General features: G+C 37.4%; 1 protein-coding gene across 1 annotated transcript in view; it reads right to left on the bottom strand.

Moving 5' to 3' along the window:
* Window positions 1–23,585, bottom strand: part of IQCM (IQ motif containing M) — a 594,059-nt gene that overhangs the window by 283,998 nt on the left and 286,476 nt on the right. The window lies entirely within an intron of this gene.

Raw genomic sequence — 23,585 nt, 5'->3', positions numbered from 1 at the left:
TATTGCTATGAAACAAACAGCATAGAATATTAGTGGCATACAATGAGAAGCACCTGTTTGGCTAATTATCAATGATAAACATTTCACTAGCTCAGGTGAGTCAGCTGAACTAAGCCAGGCTTATCTAGCTATAAGCTGCAAGTGGCTTGTTCAGCCTCCAGGTCTTATTCTCCTTGAACTAGAGGGCTAGTTGGGGCATGTCATTCTCATGCAATGAGACAGAGAGAAAAAGGCCAGCACACATCAAGTCTCTGCAGGTATCAAATTCACTTGTATCCAGCTGGCCAAAGCAAACCACCTGGCCAACCCAAAGCCAAAGTGTGGGGAAGCACATTCCATCTACTGTGAGGCTAAAGCTAGTTACATGACCAAATCCAACATCAGGACTGCAGGAAAGTACATATACTCCTACCATGGAAGTGGTAGGGAGGAAATGGCTATTTAACAATCCTAAAAGTCATAATTTACTTTAATAAAATTACAGCAGAACACTGCTAAAGCTTCCCATGTGGTGCTAGCGGTAAAGAACCCGCCTGCCAATGCAGGAGATGTAAAGAGATGCGAGTTTGATCCCTAGGTCAGGAAAATCCCCTGCAGAAGAAAATGGCAACCCACTCCAGTATTCTTGCCTGGAGAAGCCCTTGGACAGAGGAGCCCGGTGGGCTACAGTCCATGGGGTCACAAAGAGTCGGACACGGCTGAAGCAACTTAGCACACACGCATGCGTGGGTGGATGAGGAAGACCTGAGAAGGAGCGTTATCCTACTCACCAGCACCTATCTAAAGTTCACTCTTTTCAGAAAAGGCTCTGTGATATATAGGACTCCTGAAAGAAGCAGTATATTTTGAACAAAATAATACATTTGATGTCTTTTTTTCCATTAGAGAACGTTTAGGGGAGTGTCTCAGTAGCATATTCATAAGTTAAATGGGTCAGATATAGAGTAGCAGCCAAAAAGAATAGGAAGGAGAAAGTAAGAGATACCAGGACAAAAGAATCAAGGGAAATTGACAACTAATTGGATGATGTGAAACAAGTCGAAAGAATCACAATGAATTTTAGGCTCCAGTGGGTATCACGATGGAAATGACCCACAATTCCACACTGAAAATGTGAGAAGAGAGTTCAGCCAAGAACACGTGGATGCATGAGAGAGAGACAGAGAGAGATGTGGAAGTCTTGGATATAAAAACGACAATGAAAGGGGCTTCTCCGGTGGTCCAGTGGTTAAGACTTCACCCTCTAATACTGAAGGTGCACATTTAATCCCTGGTAGGGGAGCTAAGATCTCACATGCCTCGTGATGAAAAAATCAAAACATAAAGCAGAAACAATATTGTAACAAATTCAATAAGGACTTTCAAAATGGTCCACATAAAAAAAAAATCTTAAAAAGAAATGACAATGAAAGTTGTGGAAGGTGATGAAGTCACCTAAGAAAGCTCTGAGGAAAAGTACAGAAATAAATTAAAGGGACACTCTTGGGGAGTTCCTAAGTTTAGGGAGGCGCTTGAAAAGGAAAAGGAAAGAGAGAGAGCACCTGAAGTAAGCTTTCTTGTCCAAGACAAGTCAACTATACAATAAGCAGTAACGGTTCCCATCATTTGATCTAGAGAAGGTAGCAGAGAAATGAGATTAAATCCCTCTACTGTGGTTTCTTGCCAAACAGTGAAAGAGGACACTTACCAGGCATTGCTGCTGTTGTGCTACACAGAAAGCATCTGCCTGGATCCAGTAAAATAACTATATAAGAGCAGTTTGACACTGTCTATAACACAAAGCATTATACAAATGTGATTAGTTTTCTACTAGTATTTGGTGGCTACTTGATTCTGTACCATTTTTGAAAATTGAAAAATCAATTCTAATTACTTAACATGCAAAGAGAATGATATTTGCTCTTCCTTGAATCAGACAATACACCTGAATTTGCTTTCTTAAAAATGTGCCATTTCATATATGTTTAAAAATGCTGTCATGCTTGATGTCTGTTAAGCAGTATTTAGTAGACTTGGCTGGAACATTCCTACCAAATGGTGAAGCTATGGTAATGATGGGTAACCCTTGGAAAGCACACCACTATACTCCAGGCACTGCTCAGAATGCTTTCTGTATATTAACCTGTTTTCTCCACACAATATCGCAATAAGCTGAATTACCTTAATCATCTTCTTTTACAGGTAAAAAAAATAATAGCAAAAGGAGTTTGAGTAGTGAGCTCAGGCTCTCAAAGCACATGCAGAACTCAAACCCACACAGTCTAGCTCCAAAGCTCAGCTGACAACATGTCCCTCTCTACTCAAAGATTCACGGTTTTTCCTATTATCCCAGTGGCATTATTAATTATATATCCTCTAATTCTCAAAGTGTCCCATTTAGGATGATTAATTATATGGCTAGCCTACCCAGAGCCCAAACCCTTAGCAACTACACAGTGCTACCTCTCTGGCAGAAAGCAAGCAGTGCTGAGGAAGGAAAAAGGGAAAATAAAGAAAGTGCTTCTAAGAGCAGTAGACAGATTAGTTCAAATGCACCACCCCAAAGGGCTATAGAATACATAAAGTGTTCCTCTCCTTACTATAGATATGTAATTTGAATGCTCTGTCCCTAACCTGTCAGCATAAATATAGTTCCATTAGCTTTAGTGTATAAATTCTAATTGCTCTTAACCTCATCCGAATGATTCTAAAACACCATGCTTTCCTGGAAGTCTTCCTCAGCTTTATCAGGGTCTCCAGAATATTTACTACATACCTGTAGACTCAGTGCATTCATGCTCTCCCACCTTGCATCATTGGTGGAGGTCTGCCCTACCTACACTTAATAGAGACATCTTTCCTAGCAAATATGCCCCATGAGAACATCACTCTCTCAAGTGCCCCCAACTCTCCTGTTGCTCTATTGGGCCCATCAACTCTCTGCTGGTGGCCACTATGATGAAATGGGGTCCCAAGATGCCCTGACCTCTGTGATGAAGCAGAGCTAGGGGTAGAATGGCTCCCTAACCCACTGTGGGTTGGGTTGAGGCTTTTCCTTATTTGGGTCCATAGGGGTCAGCTTTTACCGAAATCTCCTGAGGTCTTCATGAACATTACTTTCAGTTCATGGGCATAAATCCTCATTACACAAGGCCTCAAATTCATCTACCAGTTGGAAAATAAGACATGGAAAACAAGGGAATAGTCTGTCACCTCAGTTTTCCTCTTTGCCATATTTCTTTTTTAACTTTTTATGTTGGAGTATAGTTGATTAGGATTCTTGGGTTAGTTTTGGCTGTAGAGCAAAGTGATCTATTCTTTTTCTAATTCTTTTTTTTTCCATTTAGTTTGTTACATAATACTGAGCAGAGGTCCCTGTGCTATACAGTAGGTCCTTGTTGGTTATCCAATTTAACTATAGCAGTGTGTACAGGTCAGTCCCAAACTCCCTAACTGTCCCTTCCTCCCACTTTTCCCTACTAATAACCATGAGTTCATTCTCTAATTCTGTGAGTCTGTTGCATTTTACAAATAAGTTCATTTGTACCATTTCCTTTTAGATTCCACATACAGGTGATATTATATCATACAATATTTGTCTTTCTCTTCCTGATTTACTTCACTCAGCATAACAGTCGGTAGGTTCATCCGCGTTGCTGCAAACGTCTTTGCCATATTTCTTAGTATCTTTGTGTTCAAAAGAAGAGGAGAATGAAAAGAAAAAGGAGAACAAGAAATGGAAGGAAGGAAGGAAAGAAAGAAGGAAGGAGGAGGAAGGGAGCATGGAAGGAGAGAGAAAGAGAAAGGAAAAAAGAATTTTAAAAAACTTTTCCCCTCATTTTTCTCACCATGTAAATAATTGCCTTGTGATGTTCACAATTCCCATAAAGAACAGCTTACTTTCAGTGTCAGAGACAGAAAGAAAAATTATCCTAATTTTCATAATTGTTTAATTCTATTTAAATATGTGAATCTTTCAACCTCCCTCAGAAAGAGTCAGAGGTTTTAGGTTAAAATACATTCAACTGAATTGAATTAAACTGCAGCGTCTCTAAGTCAGTTGACCCTTTAGGCAATTATTTGACTGAGTTTTTTTCCAAAGATGAGCTATTATTTAACTATCTTTAACAACAACATAAAAGGCTTCACTAGATTAATTAGGTATGACTGACACAAATACCAAGTCTCATTGCCTCCATTTTTCCAATATTGGAGACAAGATAACAGTTGCTGAATTAATCATCAGGCTATACTGGCCCTTTGGACTCTCACCTGCTGCCCCCTCTTCCACTACAGTTCTGCTGGTAGGAGTAATTTGTTCTCCAGACTGGATGAGCTTAGAGGGTCTGAGACAGTGGCATTCTGCCAAAGATCAGTACATCTGAGCTCTTCTTGGCTATAAAAAATATAATGTAGGCTGAGGCTGAGGGTCCATGGGCAAGAATCAGTTCTGAAAGTGTTGGGACCAAGAGTGAGAAGAACCTTGGAAACAAAGGGCTGCCTATCCTAAAAAGCATATGATAGCCTCCCTTTCTGGAGAAGGCAATGGCACCCCACTCTAGGACTCTTGCCTGGAAAATCCCATGGATGGAGGAGCCTGCTAGGCTGCAGTCCCTGGGGTTGCGACAAGTCAGATGCGACTGAGTGGCTTCACTTTCACTTTTCACTTTCATGCTTTGGAGAAGGAAATGGCAACGCACTCCAGTGTTCTTGCCTGGAGAATCCCAGGGATGGAGGAGCCTGGTGGGCTGCTGTCTGTGGGGTCGCACAGAGTCGGACACAACTGAAGAGACCTAGCAGCAGCAGCAGCATCAGTCTCCCTTTCACTGAAAGCGTTACAGGGGACCAAACAGGTGAGCCTAGAGCTTCTGACACTAGAGGCTGAGACAGCCTCTGCTGTTGAAACCACTTGGGAGCAGACAGGATTCTTTAAAGGCTTTCTGGTACCTCACCAGCTACTGCCAATTTGTTGGTCAGTCCCTAAAATACCACACAGTCACAACTTCAGGTTGGCTAGCCCCAGACATCAAGATGTAATGAACCATACCTATGAAAGAAAATTTACTTTATTTTCTAGGAACCCCAAAACCAGGCAAAAGAAGGAGAAATAAAACACTAAGACAGATGGCTCCTAATAGAACAGAATTGCTGATGTAAACAGAAAACCACTTAAACAAGGTAAGGTAAGAAACTATAAGTATTGTTAGAAACACAAAAAACACTTTTCGTAACAAGAAAATTATGTTTCTAACAAGGCGAAATCTATGAGAATTATAGAATAACTAACTAAAATTGACAAAAATTAACAAATTTGATCATTGATGACCAAACCTGCCAGATAATCTAATAGACAGAAATAACTACTTTAATAATTCAGTGGGTAAACTGAAAAAGAGGACAATCACTTTTAAAGTCTGATTTAGTAGCTAAGAAGATTCATGGAATAATTTAAGACACAGAGAGGAGAAAAGACATGACAATAGACACAATAAGTACATGAGATGGTGATGGTCAGGGAGGCCTGGTGTGCTGCGATTCATGGGGTCGCAAACAGTCAGACACGACTGAGCGACTGAACTGAACTGAAAACCCAAAATCCAGTTATATCTAATTTTAAAAAAAAACAAAACAGAAATTTAAATGTGATAGAGGAATACTAAAAATAAAGTTTTGGATGAATAGATCCCAAGACAAAAATAAAAAAATTTGGAGTCACAAAAGTAATTTTAGAGATGGTGACACTTGAGGATAAACTCATTAAACAGAATAAAGAGCTAGAATAAAATGATGAAAAAACTTTAGGGATAAAGTATAATAATCATAAATATATATGGGCCAAACAACACAGCAGAATCTACTAGAATGTCAAAATCTACTAGAATTACAGACTAACGAACTAAAGTTGACAAAAATTAACAAATTTGATTGTGGATGACCAAATCTACCAGAAAATCTAATAGACAGAAATAACTGACAAAGATATAACAAAATTTTGTTTTAAAAAAATAAAACAACTTGGACATAGATTTTACCCTATATTCAAAAAAAAATGCTTTATAAAGCTTATATTTCACATATCCTCTGATCATAATCCAATTACATCAGAAATTTAAAATATACAGATGAATTAAAATATTTAACTACTTGGAAATTTTTAAAGTAACAATTGGTTCAATCTAGTTCTTCCATTCCTTCAAATATACCCTAAAGAAACATATATATCTTTATCCGCAAATATCCACAAAAAGATTTGCACAAGAATGTTCATAACAGGTTTGTGTATAATAACTTTAAACAGAAAGTAAACCAAATTTCTGTCAATGGGAGAATGAATAAATAAATAATGATAAATTCATACAAGGAAATTCTAAACAACATTTAAAAAGAACTATACTGCTACACAGGACATACAAATGTTCAGTTCAGTTCAGTTCACTTGCTCAGTAGTGTCTGACTGCGACCCCATGAATCGCAGCACGCCAGGCCTCCCTGTCCATTACCGACTCCCAGAGTTCACCCAAACTCATGTGCATCGAGTCAGTGATGCCATCCAAATGTTACACACCCTACAAATGTTAAAAATGAAGGAGTGAAAGTATTAGTCACTCAGTCGTGTCTTTGTGACCCCATGGACTGTAGCCCACCAGGCTCCTCTGTCCATGGAATTTTCCAGGCAAGAATATTGGGGTAAGTAGCCATTCCCTTCTCCAGGGGATCTTTCCAAACCAGGTGTCAAACCTAGGTCTCTTGCATTGCAGGTGGATTCTTTACCATCTGAGCTACCAACTACATGCTGTATGACACTATTTAAATAAAGACGTAAAACTAACCTTAGGTGATAGAAATCAATCTGGTGATATATTGAGTGAGAAGGGGCACAAGCAAACTCTCTGTAGTAATGTAAATGGTCTTTATTATGATAAGAGCTACCTCATAGGAAAAGACCCTGATGCTGGGAAAGATTGGGGGCAAGAGGAGAAGGGGGCGACAGAGGATGAGATGGTTGGATGGCATCACTGACTCAATGGACATGAGTTTGAGGAAACTCAGGGAGATAGTGAAGCACAGAGAAGCCTGGCGTGCTGCAGTTCATGGCATCACAAAGAGTTGGACATGACTTAGCGAATGAGCAACAACCACAGACATGCTGATCTATCTGTAGTTACACAAATGTGTAAGTTGTAAAGTCCATCTAGCTGTATGCTTAATATGTGTTCACTTTAAAGTTATTCAAGTTAAACCTTATTAAATAAATCTTTAAAATAAAGAAACTGAAATCACCCCTGCCAAGAAAGGAGTGAAAAGGAAACAGCGTTAGAGCAATTAGGACATCTAAAGCTATAATTAGATCAAAGTTATAGGCTTGTAGTCCTTCATTATTAAGGGAGAACAACAAATTAAGGAACTTGTACTCATTTTAAAATGTTTTAAAAATAATAAAAATGTATTATAGGTAAAAGCTAGTATTAATGAAACAAATCTAAAAGGAATGTTCTAAGTCCAAACTTTGGAGCTTCGCAGTGACAACACAGAAACCCTTGCAATTTCAAAGACAAAGATGAGGAAATGTATAAAATACAGTCATTTGTAGAGAAACTATTTTTTTAATTATCGGCAAACATTTAAAAAATTAGATTGCAATATGCTTGTAAACCTAAAATAAATCAATAATTTCCTAAAGCTAATATAAATTACCACCATTAATCCAAAATATGGGAAATTTGAATAAAGCAATTCCCTTAGAGTAGATTGAAATGTGATCAATAATCCTTTTTTCAAAGAGGAACCTGGACCAAGTATCCTATACCTAGGTTTTACCTAACCTTTCAAAAAGAAATCATTCCAATATTTTAATTGAACTTTCCATAACCATAGAACATGACCAAAAAAATCTTTATTTTGTAAAACCAACATGATCTTAACCATAAAACCTGATGAAGCTATTCTAAAATATCTACAGATCACTCTTATTTACGAAAATATCTGAACAATTCTAAATAAAATACTACCAAATAGAAACAGCAGGATTCCCACTGTTAAAATGTATGGTTATTCTAGAAAAGTCACTACAATGCCAACTAATTTATCAATAAAATATATTGAATCAATATAATAAAACAGAGAAACAGGTCAAGATAAATACATCAAAACTACAACTACATATAGAGCAACTTTTGCTGAAATCAACTTGGGGACTTAGCAGAACAGCTCTTTCACAACCAAAGCTGTAAAGAAAGATCCACATGGAGTTGGGAAGGAAGGGAGAAGTAATCTGGTTACGCGGAGGGACCAACCCCCCTGGTTGCGGATAATGAAGTGGAGGGAAGTTTGACCAGCCAGAAGATCCTCTCTGAGGAACAAAAGGTTTGGGCTACATATTAGTCACCCTAACCCTGGGAGAGCACAAATGCATGAAGAACACCTAAATGTCACAGATAAAGAAATGTATGTTAAGTTTAAATCATGTCTCACTCACCAAATTGGCAGTTCAGATAAAAATTATACTCAACCTTTTCGGGTGGGAGGGTTGCAGCAGTGGGGAGAGGGGGTAGGGTTTGAATGTGCCTTTGTGAAAATGTAAGAAATTTATGTCTTTTGTTTGAATAATCTCACTCTTGGAAATCTATCCCATAGAAATAAAAGCACCAATATAAAATGATGTTTGTAATCGTTCCAAACTATAAACAAATTCTAATCAACAGGACAATCACTAAATAAAGTGGAGTGGATATATATTATGGAATATTATCAAAGCATTAAGAAGAAAAACAAATATCATATACTAACACATATACATAGAATCTAGAAAAAATAGTACTGATGAACCTATTTGCAGGGACAGAATGGAGATGTAGAAAATGGACTTGTGGATGCAGTGGAGGCAGGAAAGGCTAGGACAAATTAAGCTATAGCACTGACTTATATGCACTGCTGCTGCTGCTGAGTCACTTCAGTAGTGTCCGACTCTGTGTGACTCCATAGACGGCAGCCCACCAGGCTCCTCCGTCCCTGGAATTCTCCAGGCAAGAACACTGGAGTGGGTTGCCATTTCCTTCTCCAATGCATGAAAGTGAAAAGTGAAAACGAAGCCACTCAGTTGTGTCAGCCTCTCAGCGACCCCAGGCACTGCAGCCTACAGGGCTCCTCTGTCCATGGGATTTTCCAGTCAAGAATACTGGAGTGGGTTGCCATTTCCCATTCCAGGGGACCTTCCCAACCCAAGGATCAAAGCCACCTCTCTTGTGTCTCCTGCCTTGTCAGGCAGATTCCTTACAACTGCACCACTTAACCTTTCATATAAGTGCTTACACATATGTTAAGTTATAGGACATTTACAGATTAGTACAGCAAGGGGAATTCTAGTTATATGCCAAAGTACTTTCCTATCTGGCTCCTGGAATTATAATCTCAGCAATAAATAAATTTTAACAGTGATATCAAAGTGAGAAGGGAATCACCAGTTCAGCTTACTCTGAATAGATCATGAGAATCACTTCCCTCAAGTAGGCAGCCCTAAAATAAGCATGAGTTGGCTACACCAACCAAAGCAGATTTAATAGTTGAGTCCTTTCTCCAGAACAGGAAGAAGAAAGAACATGAAGTGACTGACATTTATGAACCTGCAGATGTGTTGCTTTATGTAAAATATGCATCCTTCTGTTGTTATGGATTGAAAGTTTGTGTCTTTTCCAAATTTCATATGCTGAAGCCCTAAACTCCAATGTTATGACATTAGGGTGAGGACTTTGGGAGGTATTAATAATTAGGCTGAGATGATGGCATGAAGGTAGCATTCCCATGATGGAATTAATGTGCTTATTTGAAAAGAAACTGACATGACAGCTAACTCTCACCCCAAGATTAGGATTCAGTGAGGGGACTGTCACCAAGCACCAAATCTACCAGCACTTTGACTTCTGACTTCCAGCCTCTAGAACTGTAAGGAAAAATATCTGTTGCTGAAATATCCAGTATATGAGAGCCAAAGCTGACAAAGACACTATGTTTGTTGGTGAAATAAATCTGTATTTTTAATTGCAATGCATTTGTCTGCAGAAACTATTACAAACAATAATTTCTTGAATGTAAGCTGGTAGCTACCAGTTTTAAAAATTCATTACATGCAGCACTATCAGAACCAATTCCACAGAGGAAACTGCATACTAGTTACCATTCTGTCTTATTTTTCTTTTAACAGTAAGAATAATGCCTTTAATATTAAACATTTGTCCTGATTACACAGTCCATTCCTGTTGACTCATAACAGACACTGGCCTGGTTCTGTTTATTAACCTTCCTATGAACACAGTGTTTACAGCAGCTGTCTGATTAACATAACTGGTCACTCAAGCTCCATGTTGGCCACATAAGAAAGTAGCTTTGCCTGGCAGCAAGGCCAGCTCCTTTATCACCTCATGCATTTGAATCCTAATCAGATTTAATCCTCTTCTAACCTTCCCTTTTGTTGGGTGACTCACATTTGGCTAGCTATGAACGCATGTCCTCAAGTTCACCAGATCAGTGCAGAAAACTATTTGAATATGCTTTATTAGATATGGCCTCAGGATATATTACAGCTGTTTTCACCTTAAAAACACCATACAAACTAAATAAATAAAACAGGAGCAAAATGTCCTTTTGAAACCTGATAAACAAAGGTGTTCTAGTGTGATACCAGGAGCCAGACCATGCTCAGTCCCTATGAAGTGACACAGACGGTAGACCTGAAAGAGATGCCCCATGCTTAAAGTCGTATCTGTCAACAGACCAAACAGATTGCTCCCGAAGAAGAAACTATAATCTGTGTATTACTCGAGGATCTCCACAGACTTGCCCGGAGAAGAGTTTTGCAAACTTCTGAGAGGAGCAGACTTTTCCTGAAGGGTAACTAACAAGGTATGTGAACTAAATCATCTACTTTCTATCATCTCTAGGACTATATGGATATAGGCTATCTTTTCATTTTTTCCTAATCCACTAATGTTAGAGGAAATTTGGGAAGATTTTCTTTTCACCTTAGTACTGGCATAGGTCCTGCATCCTGCTGTGGCTGATGATACCATCTCTTCCCTCCTTACTGTAAACAAGGTTCTCTTCAGTGAACTGGATCATCACAGTGAACAAGATAGATAAGAACCCTGTCAAGTTCAAATCAACAGCATGTTGGAGGACACAGACCATTAAAAAATAAAGTGTTTAATATAATATCAGATAGTGATAAATAGAATAAGAAAAATAAATATTAAACAGATGGAAGCCACTAATACCTGAGAACCTTGTATGCAGGTCAAGAAGCAGTAGTAGAACCAGATGTGGGACAATGGACTGGTTCAAAATGTAAGGAGTTCATCAAGACTGTCAGCCTGCTTATCTAACTTATAGACAGAACACATCATGCAAAATGCCAGGCTGGATGAATCACAAGCTGGAATCAAGATTGTAGGGAGAAATATCAACAACCTCAGATATGCAGATGATACCACTTCAATGGCAGAAAGCAAAGAGGAACTAAAGAGCCTCTTGATGAAGGTGAAAAGGAGAGTGGAAAAGCTGGCTTAAAACTCAATATTCAAAAACCTAAGATCATGGCATCGGGTCTCATCACTCCATGGCAAATAGATGGGGAAAAAATTGGAAACAATGACAGTCTATTTCCTTGAGCTCCAAAATTACTGCAGATGGTGACTTCAGCCATGGAATTAAGAGACTTTCTCCTTAGAAGAAAAGCTATGACCAATTAGACAGCATATTAAAAAGCAGAGACATTACTTTGCTGACAAAGGTCTGTCTACTCAAAGCTATAGTTTTTCCAGTAGTCAAGTATGAATGTGAGAGTTGGACCATAAAGCAGGCTGAGCACTGAAAATTGATGGTTTGAACTGTGGTGTTGGAGAAGACTCTTTAGAGTTCCTTGGACTGCAAGGAGATCCAACCAGTCAACCCTAAAGAAAATCAGTCCTGAATATTCATTGGAAGGACTGATGCTGAAGCTGAAACTCCAATACTTTGGCCACCTGATGCAAAGAGCTGACATTGTGAAAAAGACTCTGATGCTGGGAAGGACTGAAGGCAGGAGGAGAAGGGGACGACAGAGGGTAAGATGGTTGGATGGTATCATTGACTCAGTGGACATGAGTTTAAGCAAACTATAGGAGATAGTGAAGGGCAGGAAAGCCTGGGGTTGTGCAGTCCATAGGGTTGCAAAGAGTCAGACACAACTTAGGGACTGAATAATAACCAACAAAGCAACGGAGGAGGACAGATGGCAGAGGACAGTGGGAGGAGAACGGGACATTTCAGAGAAGAAAATCAGGAAAGGCCTTTCGGAGCAAATATTTGAGTGGAATGTGAGTTAAAATTCTAGAAGAGTTATCCATGAGGAAAGAAAATTCTAAATAGTAGAAATAGCAAATGCAAAGAATTTTCTGTATTCAAAAAAGTAAATGTCATTAGCCTAACTGGAGTAGAGCAAGCAAGAGAGAGGGGATAGGACCTGAGGTTGGAAAGGTAGAAAATATATCATTGCTTGGATGTTTGGAGTTTATTCTACATGTGATATGAAGGAACTGGAGATTTTTTTAAATTTATTTTTAATTATTTCAGACATATAGAAAAGAAATCAAGGGGGAAAATGAGCTCTGTATACCCAGCACCCAAATTAACAAACATTAAAAGACTTGACTCTCCTTCACTTCTAAACAGCAACAAAAGAAAGTACCAAACAAGATAAGTAAACCACAGAGATCCAACATAGTATTTTATACCTATATTCAATAGCACTGTTGTTGTTACCATTGTTTAGTCACTAAGTCATGCCTGACTCTTTGCAACCCTATGGACTGTAGCCTGCCAGGCTTCTCTCTCCGTGGGATTTCCCAGTCAAGAATACTGGGGTGGGTTGCCATTATATTGTGCATTTAAAAATTTATTAGTAGGACAGATCTCATGGGATATATTCCTACTACAACATAAAATAAAAAGGGAAATAATTCAAACAATAATTTATAAGATCTTTAGAAAGGAAACCACTGAAAAACATATAACGTGTAAATGCAAAATATGTGATGTAAAAATATGTAATTTTATAATTTTTGTACAATTTATAAAACATAAAGACTTAACCTATTAGCAGAAAAATGTAATTTTAAAAAGAAGTCCATGGTCTACAAATTATCTCAACATTAACTGAATTGTTTGGGAATGCATGTAAGAATTAAAGTTTTTAAAATTTAAAAAATAAAAAACTAAAAAACTAAAAAAAAAAAAAAAAGAAAAAATTCTCACATTTCTATAAAAGTAAAAAAAAAAATTCAAGAAAATCCAAAGCCAAAAAAAAAAAAAAAAAAACCCACAAAAGAAAGAAAGTGGTAAACTCTCCTTGCCAGGTATGGCTCCTTATAAAACTATACCACTTTGGGTGTTGGTGTAGAGATGTACCAGCTTCCCAGGTGGTGCTAGTAGTAAAGAACCTGCCTGCCAAAGGAGGAGATACAAAACATAGGGGTTCGGTCCCTGGGTCAGGAAGATTCCCCTGGAGGAGGGCATGGCAACCCACTCCAGTATTATTGCCTAAGGAATCCCATGGACAGAGGAGCCTGGCGGGCTACGGTCCACAGGGTCACGAAGAGTTAGACACAACTGAAGCGACTTAGCACACACACATAAGGATATACAGAGATAACGGAATTAGAACTATTTCTAACAGAAATGAACCCAGAAACAGGCCCAGATTTAAGTGGGAGTTTGACATCTGGTAGAAGTGGCATATCATTCCCCTTATCTTTCCCTCTGTTTCTTTCTCTCCCAGACCCACAACCTAACGTGGAGCTCAGATTTTCCTGTGCCAGAGAGCTCTCCCTTTATGCAAAAATCTCATTATTTTACCAGCAGCTTCCAGAGAAGTTTCATCTGGGCTAAATTTGCAGCATATCTCACTGCTAGGTTATTAAGAGGGAGGTTTTAGTTTCACACTTGGTATTTTGAATGCTACATTCCTACTCTGTACCAATGTTCCCTCTCTTCTCTGTAACTGACTGGGTTCCCTGACATGCCTAGACTCCTTACAGAGCTGTTCTGTCTTTGCTGTGAAAAAAGAAAAAGGGAAGTAATCGTTATTCTGAATTTGCTATCTTCCTTTACCATTTATGTCTTTATGATTTTACTACATATACAGGTACTCTCAAGCAATATAAAATACAATCTTGAATATCTACAACGTCGATATAATAAATTATGTGTCTCTGAAACTTTTTCTTCACTTATAACTTTTCCTTTTACAAATATTTATCTAGTTGATGTATGTAGCATTAGCCCACTATTTAATTGGTGTTTATTATATATTTTACGGATTGTTTTTATACATCCGAAGTACTTTCATGTGTGCGTGCTAGGTCACTTCAGTCATATCCAACTCTGTGACACTATGGACTGTAACCCACCAGGCTCCCTTGTCCATGCAAGAATACTAGAGTGGGTCGCCATGCCCTCCTCCAGGGGATCTTCCTGACCCAGGTATCGAAGCCATGTCTCCTGCATTGCAGGCAGATTCTTGACCATCTGAGCCACCAGGGAAGACTAAAGTATTTCATAATATGTCTTAAAAAGAAGAAAGGTATGGGAAGTAAAGAAGGAAACAGACATGACAAATAGACTCAATAGTTTGAGGAATTTCTTACAAAAGAGAGCAAAGAAATGGAATGGTAATTGAAGAATGAAGAAACAGTACATTACATAGCATTTAGGGAGGGTGTTTGTAAGGTGGAAAATTTCTTAGCATGTTTGTATGCTCTTAAGATACAGTTCACAGGGAGAATAATTGAAAGAGGTAAGACAGAAAATAATCTGGAGCAAGAAAGTAAAGTGAAAGTGTTAGTCACTCAGTCATACCCGACCCTATGAGACCCCATGGACTGTAGCCCTCCAGGCTCCTCTGTCCATGGAACTCTCCAGGCAAAAATACTGCAGTGGGTAGCCATTCCCTTCTGCAGGGGATCTTCCTGACCAAGGAATAGAATTCAGGTCTTCATTCCAGGCAGATTCTTTACCTTTTGAGCCACCAGTGAAGCCCAAGAAAGTCAAGGCAGGAGTAAAATCCTTGAGTAAGTCAGAGATAACAGAATACTGTGATCAAGAAGGGATGAAAGGAAAGCTCATCCATTGCAAGAGGAAGAAAAGCAGGCTCTGAGGCTGAAACTGCTGGAAGCCTGATGGGTTGGGAGGTTAGAAGATAAGGCAGTCCTTTCTAATGTGTCTGTTCTATCAGTTTCATTAGAGACAGGTCATGAATAGAAAGGAGGAAGATGTTTAAAGTTTGAGGAGGGCCAAGTTCATGTGCAATATTAATCAAGGAGAGGAGGAGTCTTAATTAACTTGAAAAGTGGAATAAAACTGCTTGGCATTTCTGAGGGTCCACTTGACATTCGTGATCAGAAATTGAAAGTGAAATAAATCAGCATAGTTATATTTTTCTCCAGCCATGCCATGTTTATCTGTATGAACTAGGCAGAAAGTTGGTTCTACCAGATCCAGCCTCTTGGAAAATAAGTCTGAGGAGGGTAAGGAGGTTTAAAAAGGATGCATGGGTACCATGGAATAAATCTAAGATGAGTAACGAGAAAGGTAAAAACAAAAATCTCTGGGGTTATGAATACTGTATAAAGAGCCTCTTGATGAGGGTGAAAGAAAAGAGTGAAAACGCTAGCTTAAAACTCAACTTTAAAAAAACTAAGATCATGGCATCTGGTTCCATCACTTCATAGGAAATAGAAGGGGGAAAACAGGAAACAGATTTTATTTTCTTGGGCTCCAAAATCACTGAGGATGGTGACTGCATCCATGAAATTAAATGACACTTATTCTTTGGAAGGAAAGCTATGACAAATCTAGACAGATTATTAAAAAACAGAGACATCACTTTCCCAACAAAGGTCTCCATAGTTAAAGCTGTGGTTTTCCAGTAGCCACGTACAAGGATGTGAGCCTTGGATGACAAAGATGGCTGAGTGCCAAAGAACTGATGCTTTTGAATTGTGCTGGAGAAAACTCTTGATAGACCCTTGGGCTTCAAGGAGATCAAACCAGTCAATCTTAAAGGAATTCAACTGAATATTCATCGGAAGGACTAACGCTGAAGCTCCAATCCTTTGGCCACCTGATGCAAAGAGCCGACTCACTGGAAAAGACCCCGATGATGAGAAAGATCTACAGCAAAAGAACAAAGTGGAAGAGGATGAGATGGTTAGATAGCATCACCTACTTAATGAATTTGAGCAAACTCTAGGAGATAGTGGAGGACAGAGGAGCCTGCAATCCATGGGTCACAAAGAGTTGAGCACAACTTAATGGACAGAACAACAACAAAAATCAATACTGTAAACAGAGGAAAATTTACGGGTTGAAAGTCCCCATGGGGATGCAGATTTATTGAAAGGATCTAAGAGCCAAAAAGATAGCAAGACGTGATTACAGAGTAAGAGGCTAAAAAGAAAGATGAAAGACATTACAAGGAACAATAAAACCTAGTTACAACCCAAGAAGTACTTAAGTAGCTATCAGAATGCAAACACTAGAAATGAAGACTCTAGAAAATGAGAAATCAAGATCATGAAAACTGTTTTATGCAAGCACCTTCAGAAGACTGAGAACATAAAACCACTGGAAGTAAACAGCAAAAAAAATCTTCAAGATATTTCAAATGCTATGTCCTGCAAGTGGGTATTAAGGAGATGGTTATCATCTGCAGACTAACCATTTAGAATATGGTAGTTATAGTAATAGGCCTCTTTGTCTTTTACTGTAACTGAAACATCATGGAGAACCATGGCATTAGGAGTATTCCAAACAATGATTGGTTCTAGGTGTCCTCCAAAAATACAAAAGAATGCCATCAGCAAGAGGTATGCAGTAGTTATACTAACAATCATCTCATTCCTGAGAAGCTGTACTACTCCTTATTCTGTACAATAATTAGAACTGGTTTTCCAAGGGCAGATTAAGATTTACCTGCTAGAAATTAGTCAGCTGATATGGGACGTTAATGCAACACAAGTGTTCCCATTCTCTTTCTGGCTCCAGTCACCCAAGGTGAGGCTCACCTGCACGGCACAGGCATCACAGTGCAGGTCCAGCATAGCAGTCACAGTTTTATCCTCTCTCTCCTCAACGAATTCTTTGGAATTCCAGAAAGTGAAAGCTATAGGGATTATCATTTAATCCATTCAAATTTATTTCTTACTTTGAAAGTCTGGGTACATTAACTTCCTTACAATCAAAAGATTTAGCATTCACTTTACAACTCATTTAAATACATGAATATGTTATGAAACCTTGGCAAAGAGCTGTGAGTTGAAGTGATTGTTTGATATTAAATGCAAAACTCAATTGCTAGAAAATATGCACAATAAACTGTAGGTGTATAGTTAAACTTATGTTCTCTCCGATTGGTACTATGAATTAAACTCCACGAAAAATAAAGAGAAAGAGGAGATTATACTATCTGCCTTTTTGTAGGCAGTTATTAGTGCTGGTGAGAGTTACTAACTATTATACACATCCCATACAAATGTGCTTATATATGTGTTCCTATTTTTACCACAAAGGATTATAAGTGCATTCAAGGACATATATGAAAATCAAGTCCTCTCTATCCAAACCACTAAGCGACCTCATCTAAAAGGATGCTTTGGTCCTTCATCATACTAAAAAATATATAAGCTTTGGGAAATACAGAATAATTGGCAGAAATACTTCAAAAGAATAGAAACATGACATATTTACAATAAGATTCCTGGAAAGCTATGTTGTAAAAGAAGCTTGCTCTATAAACATCTTGGGTAACAGGCCAACATGACTCTGATTAAAAAAGTAATAATAACACTTCCACACAACAGTATTGGCATGTTGATTTCAACATGGCAGCAGTCGCAGAAGTTTAAATTTTGGAAACAGAAATACCAAAGTGAAACTCTGATGGGCTTATAATACCTAAAGTAAAGTTTAAGGAAACAATCGTTTAGCATTAACTTTTGGCCTCTAACCGGCCAAACTCACAGCATTCTGCAAGAAGCTTGGTTTTATGAATCTGAATCATAAGCTTTCATTACAATAATACTTATAACTTAGATCAGCGTGATAGACTTCACATCATAGCAGTATCATGGTGCCTTACTGAGCAGAGCTTAATTCTTTTTGAAAGCTTGATTCAGAAATGCTAGAAAACGTTCATTCCTAAAGGAGACTTAAGAAGTAAACTGAGAACTGTAAAACTTACTTGACTGTAAAGGTCTGAGAACCATTCTAAGTCCTTTCAAAGTTTTTACTTCACTGTGGGAAATCACAGTATTCTGGAACAAGTGAAATGCCAGAAAAAAAAAGTTCTTGAATACCATGTTTATGATGTTGGACTAATTATACTATATCATAAAATTTTGCATTTCACAAGAATTTCTGATGAAATATTTTATATTAATGTTTCTTTCATTTGTCAGAGCCTTGCAGAGCAAAGTTGCTCTCGCCAGGGAATTTATATTCCTGATATTATAGTAATTCAATCATATAAAACAAAGGCTTGTTGGTGGATCTCTGTGTGTTAGGACGACTGGGTGTGTAATCTTAATAAACAGTCATCTAACAAAAGAAACCTAAAGCCTTGCTCTCAAACAGACTTATGAACGTAATTATACCTTTATTGAAGTTATTCCATTCTCCAACCCCTGCTGTTCCTGTTGTTTCTTAAAGATGGTTTTTTTCTACTTAAAGAAAACAGGCTTTAGAAGAAGAGCTGGTGTTAAGTACTATTACACAATTTAATCAGATTCTCTGTGCAGCTTATAGAACAATAGTACAAATATTTCAACCTAAACAATAAAAGATTCAAAGAAACCCAGAATGGTTAGTTAGGGTAACCTAATAATTGGAGTAACAACTCACATGACTGCAGGATAGCAATGAGGGGGAAACAAGCCTTCCAAAGGCGATGACCATGCTCAGGGTATATCATTAGCACAGGATTGCATAGGCTTTGCACAGCCATGGATGAAGAGATAGAAGGCATTAGCAATGTTAAATAATGTAAGATGAGACAAAATGTCAAGAGCCATCTTTTTAAAAGTTTTAGAGGAGAAAGCAGGAGGAATTTTAGGAGCGGCTGCTTGGATTAGGTAGCTGAAGCAAGGTGACGACACATGTTTCAGGACTGCTCTTTGCCCCTAGGGTTCGGTCTCTAGATTCTTCAGGGGGTATTTGAGCTCTAGGGGAGAGTGTTTAAATAGCTCCTACTGTCACATAACTGATTTATAACCAAAATCTAATTTGCATTGTGAATTTGGAAACAACCATTTCCCATAGGCAGCTGACAGGTGGATAAGGGACATAAAACAAGGAGAATCCTATAGGGAAAAGCAACCACAGTCCAACTAGATCTCAGTGAATGATCTGGCATCTTTTTTTTAATTCAGCAGTTTTAGTAACAGCATATCTTCTCCCGGTACCCACCCAGCAGACACATGCCTCCTCTATTCAGAGTTACCAGCAGTCCTGTAAATTCTAATTTTCTTTGTATACAATCCTTTATGCATTAAACCTTGTCTTTTTTCTTTTTATCACCTTGTTAGCACATCCTACAGTGATGCTCTCAAGTCTTAAGTACACTTTGTAACTTTCCCTGATTTCCAAACTTTAGCCATAATTAATATCAGTATCATCTTAGCACTTGATATATATGCGAATGTATAAGCATTTACAACACTGTATTTATCTAGTTAAACATGTGCATGTCCCTCCAGTTATTATGGAGACTGAGACTTCTGAACCATATTACATTTCACAGCCCATATTAAGAACTCAAAAGACGTTAACAATATTTGCAATGATTTTATCAAAAAATTCTGGATTGTCTCAGCTAAGGAAGGCATCCATATAATATACTCTAATGAATTTCCTTTCACTGTATGACTTGCACCAGAAATTATCCATTGGATAAGAGAATGTGCTTTTACCTCTCACACGGCTGAAAGCATCAGAGAGTACCTACTAAAATACCAGGAGAAAAAATGGCATCCTGCTACAAAAGGGTTATAGACACCACTGACAAAACCTTTATATATTTGTAGTCCACAGAAAGAGTCTGTAGATTCATGAGACGTTAGCAGGAAACCCATCAGAGCAGGTGGGATAAACATCAAACACTTCTCAAGTTATCCAGTGTTGCATAACAAAATTCTTAATCACTAAAATATGTCATGGCGGTACAATTCAGGGAACTCACTGGTGGAGGGGAGGTGATATTAGAAAGTCTTCCTGTCATTCAGTCAGCATAGCTGCCAGGCTTTCCTAATGGTGATCACATGCCTAAATCATCTTTAGTGCTTCATTTCTGATAATGCGATCTTGTGCTAGGAATTATACTTATTTATCTGCCTCTGCATTTTTTGAGCATTTTGTCCTCCTCTAGTAAATAAATGTAGACCTATATAGGTCACAGGCTCTACTCAACTAGATGATGACAGGGATCTGAAGACCTGACCAATATCACCATGTGCAAAATGAGAATTATTTTCTCCACATAACAAGGCGTCAAAGGAAGCTCAATTGACTTGAAGGGGTGAGAAAAAAGTCAACATCCATGGGCATTAACAGTGTACATAACACACTTCATAGGAAATATAAGAAATAAACTGCAGCTCAGTTGGTCAGGACAGCCCACATGCTATGTCGCTCGCTACATAGCCCTCAGTTGCTATGTGGTCACAATCTCATAAAAAGAAATTCAAAAGCCAAATAGATTGAAACTGAAGTTTGACAGATGGAGGTTAGAAATAAAAATGAACTCCTTGTGAGAAGCAGTGAGCTCATGGCCTGAGATTTGTTCTAGCAACATAAATATATAGTGTATCTATTTTATTGTATAAAATTACATTAAAAAGGATTATTTTTATTATATAAAAAGAAGACAGATTGCCAGACACGTTCCCCAACCTTTACAGTACACTAAGAGATCTCCGTAAGACCTGGCGACCCTCTAGTCAGTAGCCACATGTCATTCTGAAACATAAAACTGCTAGTATTTTTCATTTCATCTTTGGCTTTAGTTTGTATTTCCAAAAAGCTTTATGCTACTAATGTGTTAAATTTCTTTTTTAGAAGTTATTTAAAATAAGGTTTTTGTAGCACGTTACTTCTGATACTTCTTCATTCTTTCATCATTAGAATTTCTTTGGCCCTAGAATACTCTTATTAGCTATTATCTTTTTAAAATCCTCTTTAATTCCTTTTCTGCATAATCAAAATCTTATTGCTAAAGAGCTTGCTCATATGAAAAAGAAATAGGGGAAAATCATTATATTATCCCCAGTTTATAAATAAAGTCATATCTTGAAAATATAACAGGAAATCCAGTGCTGTCTGCTTTTAGTGAACAAGCTGTGCCCTAAGGAGCAGGGGGCCCAGGACGCAGTTACAATTTGCCACCAACTTGGGAGCCTGAAATAATCCATATCCTACCTCAGACCATTGTTTCTTCAGATGCAGAGAATGTCTTAGGTTTTAAGACTTTTCATCTAGGGCTCCACAGTGACAGTGGACTTGTCTTCATTATTGAGGTAATTTTAATCACTGAAAACAAACTAAAGTTTCTATTCTCATATTGAGAAAATGCTGGAAACTTTTCCAAGTTCAAACTTCTAAAACTTAGGCAGACGTGAGAATATAATGTATTATTTTCTTTAATATATGTCATTCTGCTGTTCCTAGTTTCACTTGTTGAGATGTAAATAAACATCAAGGAAAGGTTCTCATCTCTGCATAGTCTTCAGCTTTCAAGATCAGCCTCTACATTCAGTCTGAAGTTGCTTCATTCTCCCAAAGAAAGATTTTCAGACAAAAATCATATCCTCAGTTACAATTTTTGTTACCATAGTGATAAGAAGAAAAAAAAATGGAAAAAAAAAAAGCTAAAAATACCTGAACGCAAAGACAGTTTTGAAACTTTGACCTACTTGGTGTCATACACTGAAGAAGTTAATCAATTGAATTATGTACACATGAGCTGATGAAATATGCTATTGGATGAAAAAATGTGTAGGTTGCACATCTGGAGCTATTATCCACAATCAAAGAAGTCAGTATGAATGAAGATGACTGACAATCCAAAATGCATAAAATCAGATTCCCTTACCAGAAGCAAGCAGAAAACACTAGCTCCATTTCCCACAAATTTTTGGTTTTCTTTCTATTATTTTAGAATATCTCTATTCTAAACTAATGATTCTTATGAACTAGAATTGTTTAACCAGATGTAGCAACATAATTGGATATATATTTTAAATTATGTTAGAGTGGCTTCTTCTATAAAGGAAAGTTTCCCAATTTTAGGCATTATAATAAAAAGAGTATGTCTTTAAGCTAACTGTTCTTTTGAAAATTCTAGTTTTAATAAGAAATTTAATAGAGTGAAACATTTACAGAAAACCTGCTATATCATAAGGCATTATTTAGTTTGTGAAAGATCAATAAAAGGAAGTACTTGCTGTCAAGAACATTTTAATCATCCATCTAATTATGTTTTTGTAATACTGAACTTTTAAATTTTACTCCACATAGTGAGCATTGAACTTGATTTTAAGAGAACAGGGTTAAAGTTTCAGCTCTCCTAGTGAGCTTTAAAAACTCTCTAAGTCTCAGTTCTCTCATCTGTAAAATGAGTATAAATGAGCATTATCTCCTGTAGTACACAGGTAATTATGATAATCAAGAAATGATATGGGTAGAAACCAATGGATGACATTCAATCCAAAAATATCTATAGAAATAAGTCATTCAACAATTAGGCTCAATATTTTAAAACCTTCAAAATTAAAAAATTATGAAAGTTAATTTTCATAACTATATCAGTATACTAAAGAATTATTTAATAATAATAATAATAGACATTTATTAGTACTTAAAATGATCCACAAGTTTTACATGAATTATTTCATTTAAAAGTCACAACAGCCCAACTATTTTGATAGTATTATCTTGCTTTAAACATATATTAATAAAATAAGAAATAGCATAGATAAGTAACTTGTCCAAAGACATACAGCTAATTAGTGATGAAGTCAGGAATTAAATCCAGGCAATCTAAAACTAAGCCATGCTCTAAACCTAAGCCTCTATGACACATTCTAAAATAATTAGTAAAGGAAAATACCACTATGAAAGTTAATTTGAAGAAAAACATATTTTAAATTACTAACACTAATCAGAATAAGTTTCTGAAATCTCTAGTTGATTCTACTTCGCTGCATTCAACTTTTTGAATTTTATTATTTATTATAAAGAAAAATGGTAAGAATTTAACTGTATAATAGTAAATGCTTTACAGAATTCCTTTATGATAGAGTTATTACTCAGTCATAAATAATGCTGTAAAAGGTATTTATGGCTTGGGAACTAACGAGTATTGTTAGGCAAAAAATGTAGATTTTGCAACACGAGTGTGCTCAGTTACTAAGTTGTGTCAGACTCTTTGTGACCGTATGGACTGTAGCCCACCAGGCTCCAAGGGATTTTCTAGGTAAAAATACTGGCATGGGTTGCCATTTCCTTCTCCGGGGATCTTCCCCAGC

Source organism: Ovis aries, chromosome 17 (genome assembly GCF_016772045.2).
Source record: "Ovis aries strain OAR_USU_Benz2616 breed Rambouillet chromosome 17, ARS-UI_Ramb_v3.0, whole genome shotgun sequence".
Classification (NCBI taxonomy): domain Eukaryota; kingdom Metazoa; phylum Chordata; class Mammalia; order Artiodactyla; family Bovidae; genus Ovis; species Ovis aries.
Note: the sequence above shows the minus strand (reverse complement) of the source record. Positions and strands in the feature narration are given on the sequence as shown.